The following is a 14,270-nucleotide window of genomic DNA, read 5'->3' as shown; positions in this document are numbered from 1 at the left end:
AAGGCCTTGATTTAGTCCAGAGAAAAGGCATTGCTTCATCCCAGGACTAAAGTTACTTCCACCGAGCCAATCCATAGCCATGACCAGCTGCATTATTTGCCCATGATAACAGAGATAGCTTGATTTTATGTCAAGACAGGAGGCTAGCATTATCCATAAGCATTTTATTCACTTCTGAAGACCAATATAACCAAATAAAGTCACAATAATATTAGAACCACAACAGTACATATAACTCCATGACAGGAGTCTTCTTCCTCCTTTGTTTGCTGCTTCCATGCAGATAAGTATAATCTGATTTAATGAAAATTATTTAATGGTAGAATAGATGTGTTGTGTTGGTAGTGGTTAAAATTTAGCTTTAATGAGGAATTTGGGGCCACATGTATGAATATTAGGTTTTGCAACTCGCAATTTGCGAGTCGCAAAACCTGATGTACAACAGTGTCAATGACACTGTTTGCAATTCCCAATGGGGTTGCTAATGACCTACTCATAAATATTCATGAGGTAGGTCGCAATGTGTGACCCCAATGGGAATGGCCGCCATCGCAGGGATGGTGGCCTGCTGGGGACAGCAGACCACCATGTCTGTGACTGCTTTTAAATAAAGTAGTTAAAAAAAAATGTTAAATGCAGCCCCTTTCCTTTGAAGGAAAATGGGCTGCATTTCAAAAACAAAAATACAAAGTTTTATTTTTATTTTTTCAGAGCAGGCAGTGGTCCGTGGGAACACTGCCTGCTCTGAAAAAATATTTTCACAACCATTTGCTTTCCCATTTGCGAACAGTTAGCACCAATTTGAAATTGATGCTAACTGCAATTGTTTTGTAACAGCATTCATGGTCACAAAACAATCCTACATCGCATTGAGACTTGCAATTAAGAAGGGAATGCCCCTTCTTCATTGCAACTTGCAAATCTATTTTGTGATTCAGTGAATAGATTACTGAATCACAAAATAGGGTCTGTTTCTATCAAAATGGTTTTTCCTTGTCGCAAAAAGCCTGATTCTGCGAAAAAAGGTACACAGATCTGGCCGTTGGCCCTTGGTGTTTTAAACCCAATTTTTGGGTAAACGCCTTACATTTAGAGAGTTTTTATTTATATGTTTACATTTTACAGGTTCTTAAGCAGTGAAACTTAATGTTATTTAATTTGAAGGGTGAAACCAGTGTAGAGTTATTTTATAGTGTGTTTCTGAAAACAATGTGTACTTTGGCTACCTTGAATGTCGGTTAATATTTGGTCTAAGAACCCATCCTTGCACTCAGCTGTTTGCCTTTAAATGAGCACATCCTCACGCTCAGCTGTTTGCAATAAAATTATTTTGGAATATGGCAAACATGGCATTGAGAAATGCAGCCGGATCTGTACCCGGAGCAGGGAACAAAGGATAACCTTGTGGAGCTGGAGCCGGAGCCGGGCTCGACTCTTGTGCGCCTGGATGCGCCGGAGAAACCAGATGACTTTGAGGCTCCACGACCTCGAATTCTGACGGCGCCGGGGACGTCTGCGGTGTCACTGGCTGTGGAGACACCGTCGGACTCACTTCCCAAGATTTGTGGTGCCGAGTTGACGGAGACCTCGACTCCGACCGACTCCTGGACCCTCGCCGAGAGTCACAATGACGTTGCTTCTTGTGAGACGACTTTCCATGGTGCAGCTTCCTCTCCTTCTTTGACTTAGCTAAAAATAGCTTAGCCTCACGCTCCTTCAACGCCTTCGGATTCATCTTCTGACAGGGCCGCATTCCTGGACGTCGTGATCCGAACTAAGGCACCAAAGGCAGTCGTTGTGAGGATCAGTCACCGACATCCGACCTCCACACTCCCTGCAGGGCTTGAAACCCAATTTCTTTGGAGCCAACATCGAGAAAAAAACAAAATATCCCTTTCGAAGAGCGAACAATACAGGTAGCCAGAAAAGTAACCGTTATCGAAGGCACAGAAAAAAGGGAACTGACGTCAGCACGCCGGCGAGGGCCTCTTATTGCCACGATGACGTCACACAGAGCCGCGTGGAGTCGGGCAATTGTGACGTCCTCGCCGACATGCAGAGCTAGAGAAAAGTTTCGTTGAATGCTACGCATGGGGTAGAATTCATTAGGTGAGGAATCCATGGGTATCTAATGTATCCATCAGAAAAAGCGTTACCGAAGGTAAGTAACTCGCTCTTCAGAGCCAACATCAATAGCTGCATCTTGTTGGAAATGGCCTTTCTGCAGGGTCATCCCCAGACTTTTTGCCTTCCTCCTTCTCTTTTTCTGACCTCTTTTTTGCTGACTTTAGGACTCTGCTCACTTTACCATTGCTAATCAGTGCTAATGTGCATATGCTCTCTCCTTAAAACATGGTATCATTGGATCATACCCAATTAGACTGTTTAATGTACTTATAAGTCCGTGGTAGAGTGCACTATATGTGCCCAGGGCCTGTAGATTAAATTCTACTAGTGGGCCTGCAGCACTGGTTGTGCCACCCACTTAAGTAGCTCCTTATCCTTGTCTCAGGCCTGCCATTGCAAGGCCTGTGTGTGCAGTTTCACTGCCAATTTGACTTGGCATTTAAACGTACTTGCCAAGCCTTAAACTCCCCTTTTTCTACATATAAGTCACCCCTAAGGTCTGCCCTAGGTAACCCATAGGGCAGGGTGCTTTGTAGGCAAAAGGCAGGACATTAACCTGTGTAGTGTACATGTCCTGGTAGTGTAAAACTCCTAAATTTGTTTTTAGACTGCTGTGAGGCCTGCTCCCTTCATAGGGTAACATTGGGGCTACCCTCATATATTGTTTGAGTGGTAGCTGCTGATCTGAAAGGAGTAAGAAGGTCATATTTAGTATGGCCAGAATAGTGATACTAAATCCCGCTGACTGGTGAAGTTGGATTTCATATTACTATTTTAGAAATCCCACCTTTAGAAAGTGAGCATTTCTCTGCACTTAAATCCTTCTATGCCTTCAAATCCACATCTGGCTAGGTTTAGTTGACATCTCCATTGTGCATTTACTCAGACACACCCCAAACACAGGATACTCAACCTCACTTGCATACATCTGCATTTTGAATGGCTCTTCCCGGGCTGAGAGGGTGGAGGGCTTGACACTTGCATGTCAAAGGACAGTGGCCTGCCCTCACACAAAGGACTGCCACACCCCCTACTGGCACCCTGACAGACAGGATGGAACTGAAAGGGGACCTTGTGCACTTCTAAGCCACTCTTTGAAGTCTCCTCCACTTCAAAGGCACATTTGAGTATTTGAGCCGTGTGAGGAAATGCCTCCTTGGCATGGTTACCCCCTAACTTTTTGCCTTTGCTGATGCTAAGTTATATTTTGAAAGTGTGCTGGCACCCTGCTAACCAGGTCCCAACACCAGTGTTCTTTCCCTAAACTGTACCTTTGTCTCCACAATTGGCACAACCCTGGCACCCAGGTAAGTCCCTTGTAACTGGTACCCCTGGTACCAAGGGCCCTGATGCCAGGGAAGGTCTCTAAGGGCTGCAGCATGTCTTATGCCACACTAGGGACCCCTCACTCAGCACATGCACACTGCCTCGCAGCTTGTGTGTGCTGGTGGGGAGAAAATGACTAAGTCGACATGGCACTCCCCTCAGAGTGCCATGCCAACCTCACACTGCCTATGGCATAGGTAAGTCACTCCTCTAGCAGGCCTTACAGCCCTAAGGCGGGGTACACTATACCACAGGTGAGGGCATATGTACATGAGCACTATGCCCCTACAGTGTCTAAGCAAAACCTTAGACATTGTAAGTGCAGAGTAGCCATAAGAGTATATTGTCTTGGAGTTTGTCAAACACGAACTCCACAGTTCCATAATGGCTACACTGAAAACTGGAAAGTGTGGTATCAAACTTCTCAGCACAATAAATGCACACTGATGCCAGAGTGCAATTTATTGTAAAAAAAAACACCCGTGAAGGCATCTTAGAGATGCCCCCTGAATACATACCCGACCTCTAGTATAGGCTGACCAGTTCCTGCCAGCCTGACACACACCAGACATGTTGCTGGCCACATGGGGAGAGTGCCTTTGTCACTCTGTGGCCAGGAACAAAGCCTGTACTGGGTGGAGGTGCTTCTCACCTCCCCCTGCAGGAACTGTAACACCTGGCGGTGAGTCTCAAAGGCTCACCCCTTTTGTTACAGCGCCCCAGGGCATCCCAGTTAGTGGAGATGCCCGCCCCTCTGGCCACTGCCCCCACTTTTGGTGGCAAGGCTGGAGGAGATAATGAGAACAACAAGGAGGAGTCACCCACCAGTCAGGACAGCCCCTAAGGTGTCCTGAGCTGAGGTGACCCCTGCCTTGAGAAATCCTCCATCTTGAGTTTGGAGGTTTCCCCCAATAGGATTAGGGATGTGCCCCCCTCCCCACAGGGAGGAGGCACAAAGAGGGTGGCGCCAACCTCAAGGACAGTAGCCATTGGCTACTGCCTTCCCAGACCTAAACACACCCCTAAATTCAGTATTTAGGGGCACCCCAGAACCTAGGAAATCAGATTCCTGCAACCTAAGGACTGCTGACCTACAAGCCTGCAGAGAAGGAGGAAGACAACGACTGATTTGGCCCCAGCCCTACCGGCCTGTCTCTAACTTCGAAAACCTGCTCAGCGACGCATCTGACAGGGACCAGCAACCTCTGAAGCCTCAGAGGACTGCCCTGGACTACAGGACCAAGAAACTCCCATGAACAGCGGCCCCTGTTCAAAACCTGCAACTTCTTTGCAACAAAGAAGCAACTTTCAAAGAAGTTTCCCACCGGAAGCGTGAAACTTCACACTCTACACCCGACGCCCCCGGCTCAACCTGCAGAAAACTAACACTCGAGGGAGGACTCGCAGTCACCCGTGAGTAACCAGAGACGACCCCCCTCAGCCCACACAGCGACGCCTGCAGAGAGAATCCAGAGGCTCCCCCTGACCGCGACTGTCTGTAACAAGGGACCCGACGCCTGGAACCAACATTGCACCCGCAGCCCCCAGGACTTGGAGGAACCACACTTCAGTACAAGAGTGACCCCCAGGTGACCCTCTGCCTAGCCCTGGTGGTGGCTGTACCGAGAAGCCCCCCTGTGCCTGCGTGCAACACCAGAGTGACCCCCGAGTCCCTCAATTGTTTTCAGTCTAAAACTCAACGCCTGCTTTGCTCATTGTACCTGGCCGCCCCTGTGCCGCTGAGGGTGTACTTTGTGTGCCTTCTTGTGCCCCCCCAGTGCTCTACAAAACCCCCCTGGTCTGCCCCCAGAGGACGCAAGTACTTACGTGGTGGCAGACTGGAACCGGAGCACCCCTGTTCCCCATAGGCGCCTATGTGTTTTGGGCACCTCTTTGACCTCTGCATCTGACCGGTCATGAGCTGCTGGTGTGGAAACCTTGGGGTTGCCTTGAACCCCCAACAGTAGGTGGCCTATGCCCCAAAATTGAGACTTGTAAGTGTTTTACTTACCTTCAAAACTAACCTTTACTTACCTCCCCCAGGAACTGTTGGTTTTTGCACGGTGTCCACTTTAAAAATAGCTTATTGCCATTTTTACCAAGACTGTACATGATATTTTTTTCATTCAAAGTTCCTAAAGTATCTAAGTGAAGTGCCTTACATTTAAAGTATTAATTGTAAATCTTGAACCTGTGGTTCTTAAAATAAACCAAGAAAATATATTTTTCAATTTAAAAACCTATTGGCCTGGAGTAAGCCTTTGAGTGTGTGTTCCTCATTTATTGCCTGTGTGTGGACAACAAATGCTTAACACTACCCTCTGATAAGCCTACTGGTCGACCACACTACCACAAACAAGAGCATTAGAATTATCTACTTTTGCAACTATCTTACCTCTAAGGGGAACCCTTGGACTCTGTGCACACTATTTCTTACTTTGAAATAGTATATACAGAGCCAACTTCCTACAAGCCGGGTCTCTGACCCTACCAACTTAGACACTTCTGAGGTAGACACTCTACCTGAAAGACACCTCCTGGAGAAGAAAGGTGTAACCAGAACCTGCATCCTGCCAAGAAGAACTTCCTGGCTGCCCAAAGGACTCACCTGACTGCATTCTGTGAAGGACTGCTGCCTTACTGTTGCCCTGCCGCTTTGCTGCTCTCTGGCTGTGGTGAAGAAGTGCTCTCCAAGGGCTTGGATAGAGATTGCCTCCTGTTCCCTGAAGTCTCAGGACCAAAAAGACTTCATCTCTTCAAGAAGGACTTCTTGTGTGTCGAAATTCAACACACAGCCTGCCAGAAACGATGCACAGCCTGCACCACAGTGAAAATTCACCGCACGCCGAACCGGAACGATGCAGCCCGACTTTGCAATGAGATCGATGCAGCGCCAGCATAGCGACCAGAAATTTGACACACAGCCCACTAGATCAACGCAGAGCCAACCCAGAATGATGCAGCCTGACTTCCAGAGAGGAATCGACACAGTGCCGTGCGGTAGAAAATTCGATGCAACACCCTCTGGATCGACGCAGCTCCTGTGACTTCGTCCTGCCAGCGCAGGAAATCCACTCACCGTTCCCGGGGCATATGAAAACCCCGCAACCCAAAGAGGATCCATGACCGAGCAACGGAAATTGATGTACAGCCATCCCTGTGTGAAAACTAAACAACGCATCGCCATGTGCAGCCCGAGAAATCGACACATACCCCTTTGTTTCCACGTATCTCCTCCTCTGCGGTTCTTTGCAGAGATTTTGGTACTTTGTGCTTGATAGAGAATCTGGTCTCATTACAACCCTGGCGGTCGGTGTCAAAGCGGCGGTAATACCGCCAAAAGGCAGGTAAAAATAAAAATGGAATCACGACCATGGCGGAAGCCGCCAACATAGACATCCACTTTAACTAGAACTAGAAACAAACACCACGGCGGTAACTGCCAACAGACAAGCGGAGGACAAAGTACCACCCACTGTATTCCAACACACCTATTTGCCACCTTTTCTGGGGCGGAACCAACGCTATCAAAAGCACGGCGGAAACAGTACACAGAAGGGAAACCACTCACCTCTCGATACCCAATGAGGAACCAGGACGCCATGGAGCCCGAGTTACACGGACTGCCCATGTTGGTCTTCCTCCTGCTCTATCAGGAGCAGGACAGATGCCATTTACGACCATGGTGAGTACTGCACCTACAACACGGGGAGGGAAAAGAGAGTGACACACACATGAAAAACACACAATACCCCCTCCCCCACCCTCATCCACAACACCATACACACAAATACATGCAACAACATTACATATACACCCTCTCACCCCCTAGAAGAACGCAAGGACAAAAATAAATGATTGTAACAAGTGTAATCATGACAAATCAGATAGTGAAAGTTCAAAATTCAGTATATACAAATATGTACACCAACTACACAAGTCTGGATACTGTACCAATCATTGCCCGTGGACCAGTGGTCCCAAAATGCATGGGCGAAGCCCACACAAGATACCTGACACGAAACGGAGAGAACACTGCTGGGGATCCGGTCGAAATTAAACAGGCACCTCAGGGGAAAGGGGAGGGGGGCACTTCAGCCGGATGAACGCATGATGCCACTACTGCACGAGGGGGCTCCATGCCCACTGCTGTATCCTGGGGAGTGCAAACCCACAGTCTAACAAGTCTTTCCAGTGGGTGGTTTGCCCACTGCTTTATCCTGGGGAGTGCAAAGCCACAGTCTCACAAGTCTTTCTGGTGGGTGGTTTGCCCACTGCTTTATCCTAGGGAGTGCAAAGCCACAGTCTCTCAAGTGGATAATATTCCCCACTGGTTCTGGAGGGGCTTTGTGTCCAGAGTGCTTCATCCTGCCACGGACTGAGGTAGTGGATGTGATTCTCCACTGGTTCTGGAGGGGGCTTTGTGCCACGAGTGCTTCATCCTGCCAAGGACTGAGGTAGTAGATGTGTTTCTCCACTGGTTCTGGAGGGGACTTTGTGCCCAGAGTGCTTCATCCTGCCAAGGACTGAGGTAGTGGATGTCTTTCTCCACTGGTTCTGGAGAGGGCTTTGTGCCCAGAGTGCTTCATCCTGCCAAGGACTGAGGTAGTGGATGTATTTTTCCACTGGTTCTGGAGGGGGCTTTGTGCCCAGAGTACTCCACATGCAGTGTGGCTGGTCCCATTACCTCACATGGGTGTGTGTGCCACGAGATTGCCTAGGAACAGGTAGCATGATACGCCATGGAGGCAGAGAAATACCTCACCCTGCTGTGGCTTTACCTTCCACCTGCATGTGCAAACAGTGATGAGAGTCATGCCTCATGGAAGCTGGGCAGGGTCCAAAAAGTCTCCTCTAGCCTCGGACGGCTGCCCACTGGGGATGGTAGCCATGTCAGCGGTAGTGCCACTGTCCGAGCACGTCACGGGGCTGGTGGCGGTGCTTGCGGCGGTGTCTGTGGTGGAGGTGCTGGCAGTGGTGCATGTGTCAGCACCTGTTGAGGGACACAGCAGGACATCTCCTGCAGCCTCGGATGGCTGTCCACTGGGAAGATGCTGGGGACTGTTGCTGAGGCTGCAGATATGCAGGTGGCGGTGCAGGTGGCTGTGCTGGTGGCGGTGCAGGTGGCGGTGTAGTGTGGTTAGTTTTACGTATTCATTGCGCTTTAACTTCAGGCTTTAGGCCTTTGTGCACTTTGCCCTGAATATATTTTATTCATTTGCTGACAGCTTAGAGCCTCTGTGCACTTTGCTCTACATGCTTTTTATTAGGCTTTGTACTGTTATTTTTCAAATAGCCAGTTCTACGGTGTTGTTTTTTATTCATATCACACTGTTTTGCCTACTTCAGCGCTGGAGTACTCCATAACATATTTACTCTGTGCTTCAGTCAAGGATACAGTCTGGTACGTTTCCGATAGACGTGGTAAGAGTTTAGACTTGGCATTCCTGCGTAGGGACATTTTGTGATCACGATGACATATTAGTTATAAAATCACTTCCTTGTCCCAATACACGCAAGAGGGAGATTCTGACCAGGGAACCACAACTTGATGCAGACTGCCTCGTTGCAGATGCTGAACCAAGATCACAGGTCTTTGCTCAGGTATGAGGGCTGATATCTCCACAGTGATTCTAATAGGCAAGCTAGAAGCTTAACATGCTGTGCTCTAGATAGAACAAGCAGAGGGAGAGTAGAAACTGTTTGACAATATGATAGCTTTGTTTTTATGTTTTACTCTCCTGGTAACTATTACAATCCTACTGTGTTGTATCGTTCTGGTTATTGCGGCTCACGCCTTAATATCTAAAATACAGTCGTTTTATTAAAACATTATATAAAACTTATACTGTCTTTGTCATTTGTATATGAGATCATATTGGAAATAAGAGAGTTGGTTTGGATCTGAGTAACCACGACTTCCCTGAGAAGTTCCAAAGATGTCATGCGCTCGGCTGCCAAATCATTCCTTCCACATGGGAGAAATGAGGCACTGCTAGTTAGCCGGAGCAAAAAACCGGATTTAGGGTGACAGAGTTCTTTACACGTGGGTCAGACTCAGTCCCCCACACCGTTATCGATCCTGCTACCTAGAAATCCAGTAGTCTCATTTAGAATAATGAGAGCCCACGCGACATGGCGCCGCCAACGTTTGGTCTGGCTCTAATGATTAGGTCCGACTGACTCTCTTGGTCTCATATATATTTTGACTCCTCGGTTCCGTATACGGAGACGTCCGTGGGGCTGAGGGTTTCCGCCGCCACGGCATAGGTGCTTCCTATGGCTTAGTGGTTGGTTGTTCAAGCTTGAACTTTGAAAGGGAAAAACCCCGATATTGGTGTGCCTTCTCTGACCTGAAGCCGTTTTTATAAAATGGCGAATCCTAATGTAGTGAACATAGCAATTAATATGCGACATCCGCTCACGGGACATCTATTGACACATGGACTGACAGTCCAGGGGGGTCCAGTCACTTTTGTGGTGGACGCCCATGCAGCCTATAGAACGGAACTTTTTTATTCTTGGGTCGCATTTCCAGCGGTGGATGGGGGAACAAATACTTTTCACGAATACACAGTTGCGAATGTCCCTGGACAATACAGGGCTTACGCTTATTTAGAAATACCTCTATCTTATCAAGAACACCATAATTGGCTTGATGGCGCCCTCCCACACTCAATAGCACAAGTTAGGTTAGGTCCACTGAGTAATGATGGTCCTACCTGGCCTTTATTGGCTACATATACACCACATCCTGCGGTTGCTCAATTGGCAGTGGTTGAAGTTCGTCGTTTATATACAGAATTAACGGCTACATATAGACGATTAGTTCAGTTTGTGATGCAGACATTAAATACGAATGCAGCGCGTGCTGCTCCAGCGCACCCACAGGCTGTGGTTCCGGGTCTTAATCCGGCCACTGTACACTCAGTTATGGGTAAGGTACCGGCTAAACGTGAGGAAACTCCGTTTTGGCTGGCGCAAAAAATTAATACGCTGGAAGCAGTATTTCCCCATACGGGACCTCAGGATAAACATAGAATTTTGACGATGTGTTTGCCGTACGGGATGGTTCCTCCGGTGGACCTTTGTAATACCTGGGGCACGGTGTTTGCCGCGCTCTACACTACGGCACACGGTACACCGACATTAGCTAATTTACCGGACGTACTTAAACAGATTCAGGATGAATATGGGGCTGCCCCTGCCTTGGATTTGGGCATGCAGTTGCTGGGCAATTTTGCCACAGTTTCTTCTATTATTTTGAGTAATCTCAAAGGAGAGGCGGTAGCATTAGCGGTGCAAATGCGTCTTCGAGATGTTCCGCTGCTTAATCAGGAGCGGGAGCTTCCGAGAATAATAGCGGAAACATATTCTAGTATTGGTCGTGATAGCCTGGGGGCTAGACCACAAAAACCCCAGTTACAGGGTAAAAATAATAAAGACAATGCTAAACAGCAGCAACCTGAGGGTTTGAAAAAGCGCTGGGACAAGAAACAGCAAACACCTAAGAAAGATGGTGGGCAGTCTCCGCAACCGGAGACCCCACATAATAAGTATAATCTCAGGAATCTGGATACTTTGAAGACGCCTGATAGATATCAATATACTGATACACGCCAATCTCGTTCCTTTCAGGACTCCTCGGAAAAGAGAAGTGAGAGAGGTGGGCGGTAGAGCGGAGGACGGAGTACGTGAAACCGAGACAGGATTCACTACGCTCGGCGGAGGTTTCTATTAAACAAGAAGAGAAACCGCTGCAACAGAAACAGCAATTTAAAAAGAAGAAAGTGGCAGCTGTCTCAGTTAGACATGCCGCTCAAGAAGAGAGTTCTCTTGACGAACAAGACATGGGCGTTAGCACTGTTAGACAGCGCGGCAGAGGTCACAATAGTTCGCCGGAGTCTTCTAGAGCATCTGGAGGTGAAAGCAACTGATGACTTCATACAAGTCGAGACGGCGGATATGCGAGTCTCTGATCCTGATAGAGTATATGAAGTGACTCTACGATTGGAAGGGGACATTGACCGTATTATAAACGCCAATTTTTGGGACCATGTGGTAAAATCATATGATGTTCTGCTGGCCGAACAAGATTGGCCACCTGACTTTGTTCGCGACTGTCCAGTTGGGGAGGAGGTTATTACACCTTCCTTCTCACCACTTGTTCCGAGAGAACTAGCGGAGTCCTATAGTAAATCATGGGCTCTAGCACAAGCTCCCGCCTTGTATAGAAATAATGTGGGGTGGGACAGACAATCACCTTATCATGTAATTCCAATAAAGGGCGAACCTCAGCCACAACCGCAGTATCCTATCAAATTTGAAGCTAGGGCATCGGTTAGGGAAATTCTTACACAATTGGAGTATCAGGGTGTAATTGAGCCCTGTGTCTCACAGATGAATAATCCCTTGTTTCCAGTTGCTAAACCGGACCATTCCTATAGGATAGTGGTGGATTACCGACATTTGAATAGTCATACACGCACATATGCAATACAGAATTCACACAGCGCAGCGCTTATGAATAATATAGTGCGTAAAAAATATAAGACGACATTAGGTATCTCGAATGGATTTTTCTGCCAGAATATAGCGCCCGAAAGTCGGGACTATACCTGTTTCAGTGCGTTTGGCTCTCAGAAAAAGTTTTGTCGTTTGCCTCAGGGGTATAAGAATAGCCCAGGACTGTTTTCGGCTCGTGTAACTGAAATGCTGCATGAGTTCGACCCTGAAGCATTATCATATGTTGATGACATATATCTGACAGATGATGAGATTCTGCAACATCTAAGGCGCGTATCGCGCATTGTTGTGGGGTTTGCTGATATTGGCTATAAGTTTAATTTAAAAAAATCAAAGATTGCCTTCCTCAGCGTCATTTTCCTGGGATATGAGTTATCGAGTGAGGGCAAGAGCCTAGCGCCACATTTTTTGGAGAAATGTGCTTTATTGCAGCCTCCTAATACGGTTCGGAAGCTCCAGTCATTGTTGGGGTTTCTGAATTTTGGCAGAACTTACATTCCTGATTATGCAACGCGTATCAAACCCTTATACGAGTTGATTCGCCCGAATTTTTCGAGTAAATTTTGGACGATTGAACATACACACATACTGCGAGAATTACAGAGTGATCTCTTAGCAGTTAAACACTTACACACACGGGACAATAAGACACATTTAGTGATCAGGGTGATACCTGGGGCTGTTGGGTTTACTTATGTCACCTTTAATGAAGGGGAGACTGTCCCGATTGCATACAAGTCTCACTTGTATTCTGCTGCAGAGCAACGTTTTGCACAAACTGAGAAAATTCTCACTGCAGTACAGATGGCTGTTATTAAAGAAAGACCGCTGGCCCAGGGTCAACGCATAGTTGTCGTTTCCCCGGTTCCGGCCTTAGAGGCTGTTACCAAAGCGAGTGTTCCTAATTCGAAAGCTTTACACCCTCGATGGATACAATGGGCTACGTCTTTGACGGCCACTGATGTAGATTATGTATTTGACCCTAAACTACAGACTCAAGAGTTTCTATAATACGAAATAGAATACCCTGTTCCTGCTGGTACATTGCCTATTGACCAATATGAAGTGGTCATGTATACTGATGGCTTTGCGCAACCAGCGGTTGGGACTAAACAACAGTATTCTGCTGCATGTGCGGTGGTGAGCGGCACGATGGAGGGGGAAGTGTTCTGCCCCCGACATACTTATATTAAAACCTTGGGAGATTGCACGGCACAGCTGGCTGAGCTCAAAGCTCTATTGTTAGCGTTGGAGCACGCGGATCCGGCACTTTTAACCTTGCTGGTCTGTGACTCCTACTACTGTGTGCAGTCTTTCAACGAATATTTACAGTATTGGAAGATGAATGGGTTCAGAGATTCTAAAGGCAACACCATTAAGCATAAAATGTTGTGGGGTAAGGTTGCGGATCTGAAGGGAACGCTTCCTAAAGTCCATGTTGTGCATACACTTGGACACCAGCGCTTTGGAATACATGTTGCTGGGAATACTTTGGCTGATGAAGCCGCGAAATCGGCAGTGGCTGTCGCCACTGTGGCCGCAGTGACTTGTTCGAGTTTCAAACCAGACACAGAAATTTCAGCTGCCATAAAGGCTACGGCTGATGGCACGCCTTTTCCTAAAGGATTTCCTTCAAAATATAGTTACTGCTTGAATAGTGCGCTAAATGCTACTGTTACAATTCCAGGCATTGGTGTACGTGAAATTCCCAATAAAATTGAGAGACCTCGATTGATTTCTGCAGCACATGAGGGGGTGGCTTCTGCACATGCTGGGGTGGCTGCCACAATTTCACTTTTACAGGCTCGTTACTGGTGGCCTGGTCTCTATAAAGAGACGAAGCAGTATGTCCTTTGTTGTGACGTTTGTTAACAAATTAAGGCATCGTCGGCTAGACGCCCGCAGCAGACGCCCCTTCTGATTTCAAACAAACCATTACAGTGTGTGTACTTGGATGATTGTGGCCCGCTGACACCAGATAGTGCATACAAATATATATTGGTTGCTGTAGATTCGTGCTCCAGATTTGTATGGGTATGGCCACAATGCTCAGCTGACGCTCGCACTGTTATTAAAGATTTGCGCATCTTTGTCGATATATTTGCAGTTGCGGCTTTTCATTCGGACCAGGGCCCTGCTTTTGCCTCTAAGGCATTCAGGGACACCATGGCTTCGTTGGGGGTCCAACTCCAATTCTCGTCTCCATTTCATCCCAAGGGAAATTCTGTCGTGGAGCGTTTAAATCGTGATTTAAAGCAGTCCTTAACGGCCAGAGTTATAGGTACGGGTCG

This window comes from Pleurodeles waltl, chromosome 5 (genome assembly GCF_031143425.1).
Source record: "Pleurodeles waltl isolate 20211129_DDA chromosome 5, aPleWal1.hap1.20221129, whole genome shotgun sequence".
Taxonomy (NCBI): Eukaryota; Metazoa; Chordata; class Amphibia; order Caudata; family Salamandridae; genus Pleurodeles; species Pleurodeles waltl.
The sequence above is the reverse complement of the archived record's forward strand: the minus strand, read 5'-3'. Positions refer to the sequence as shown.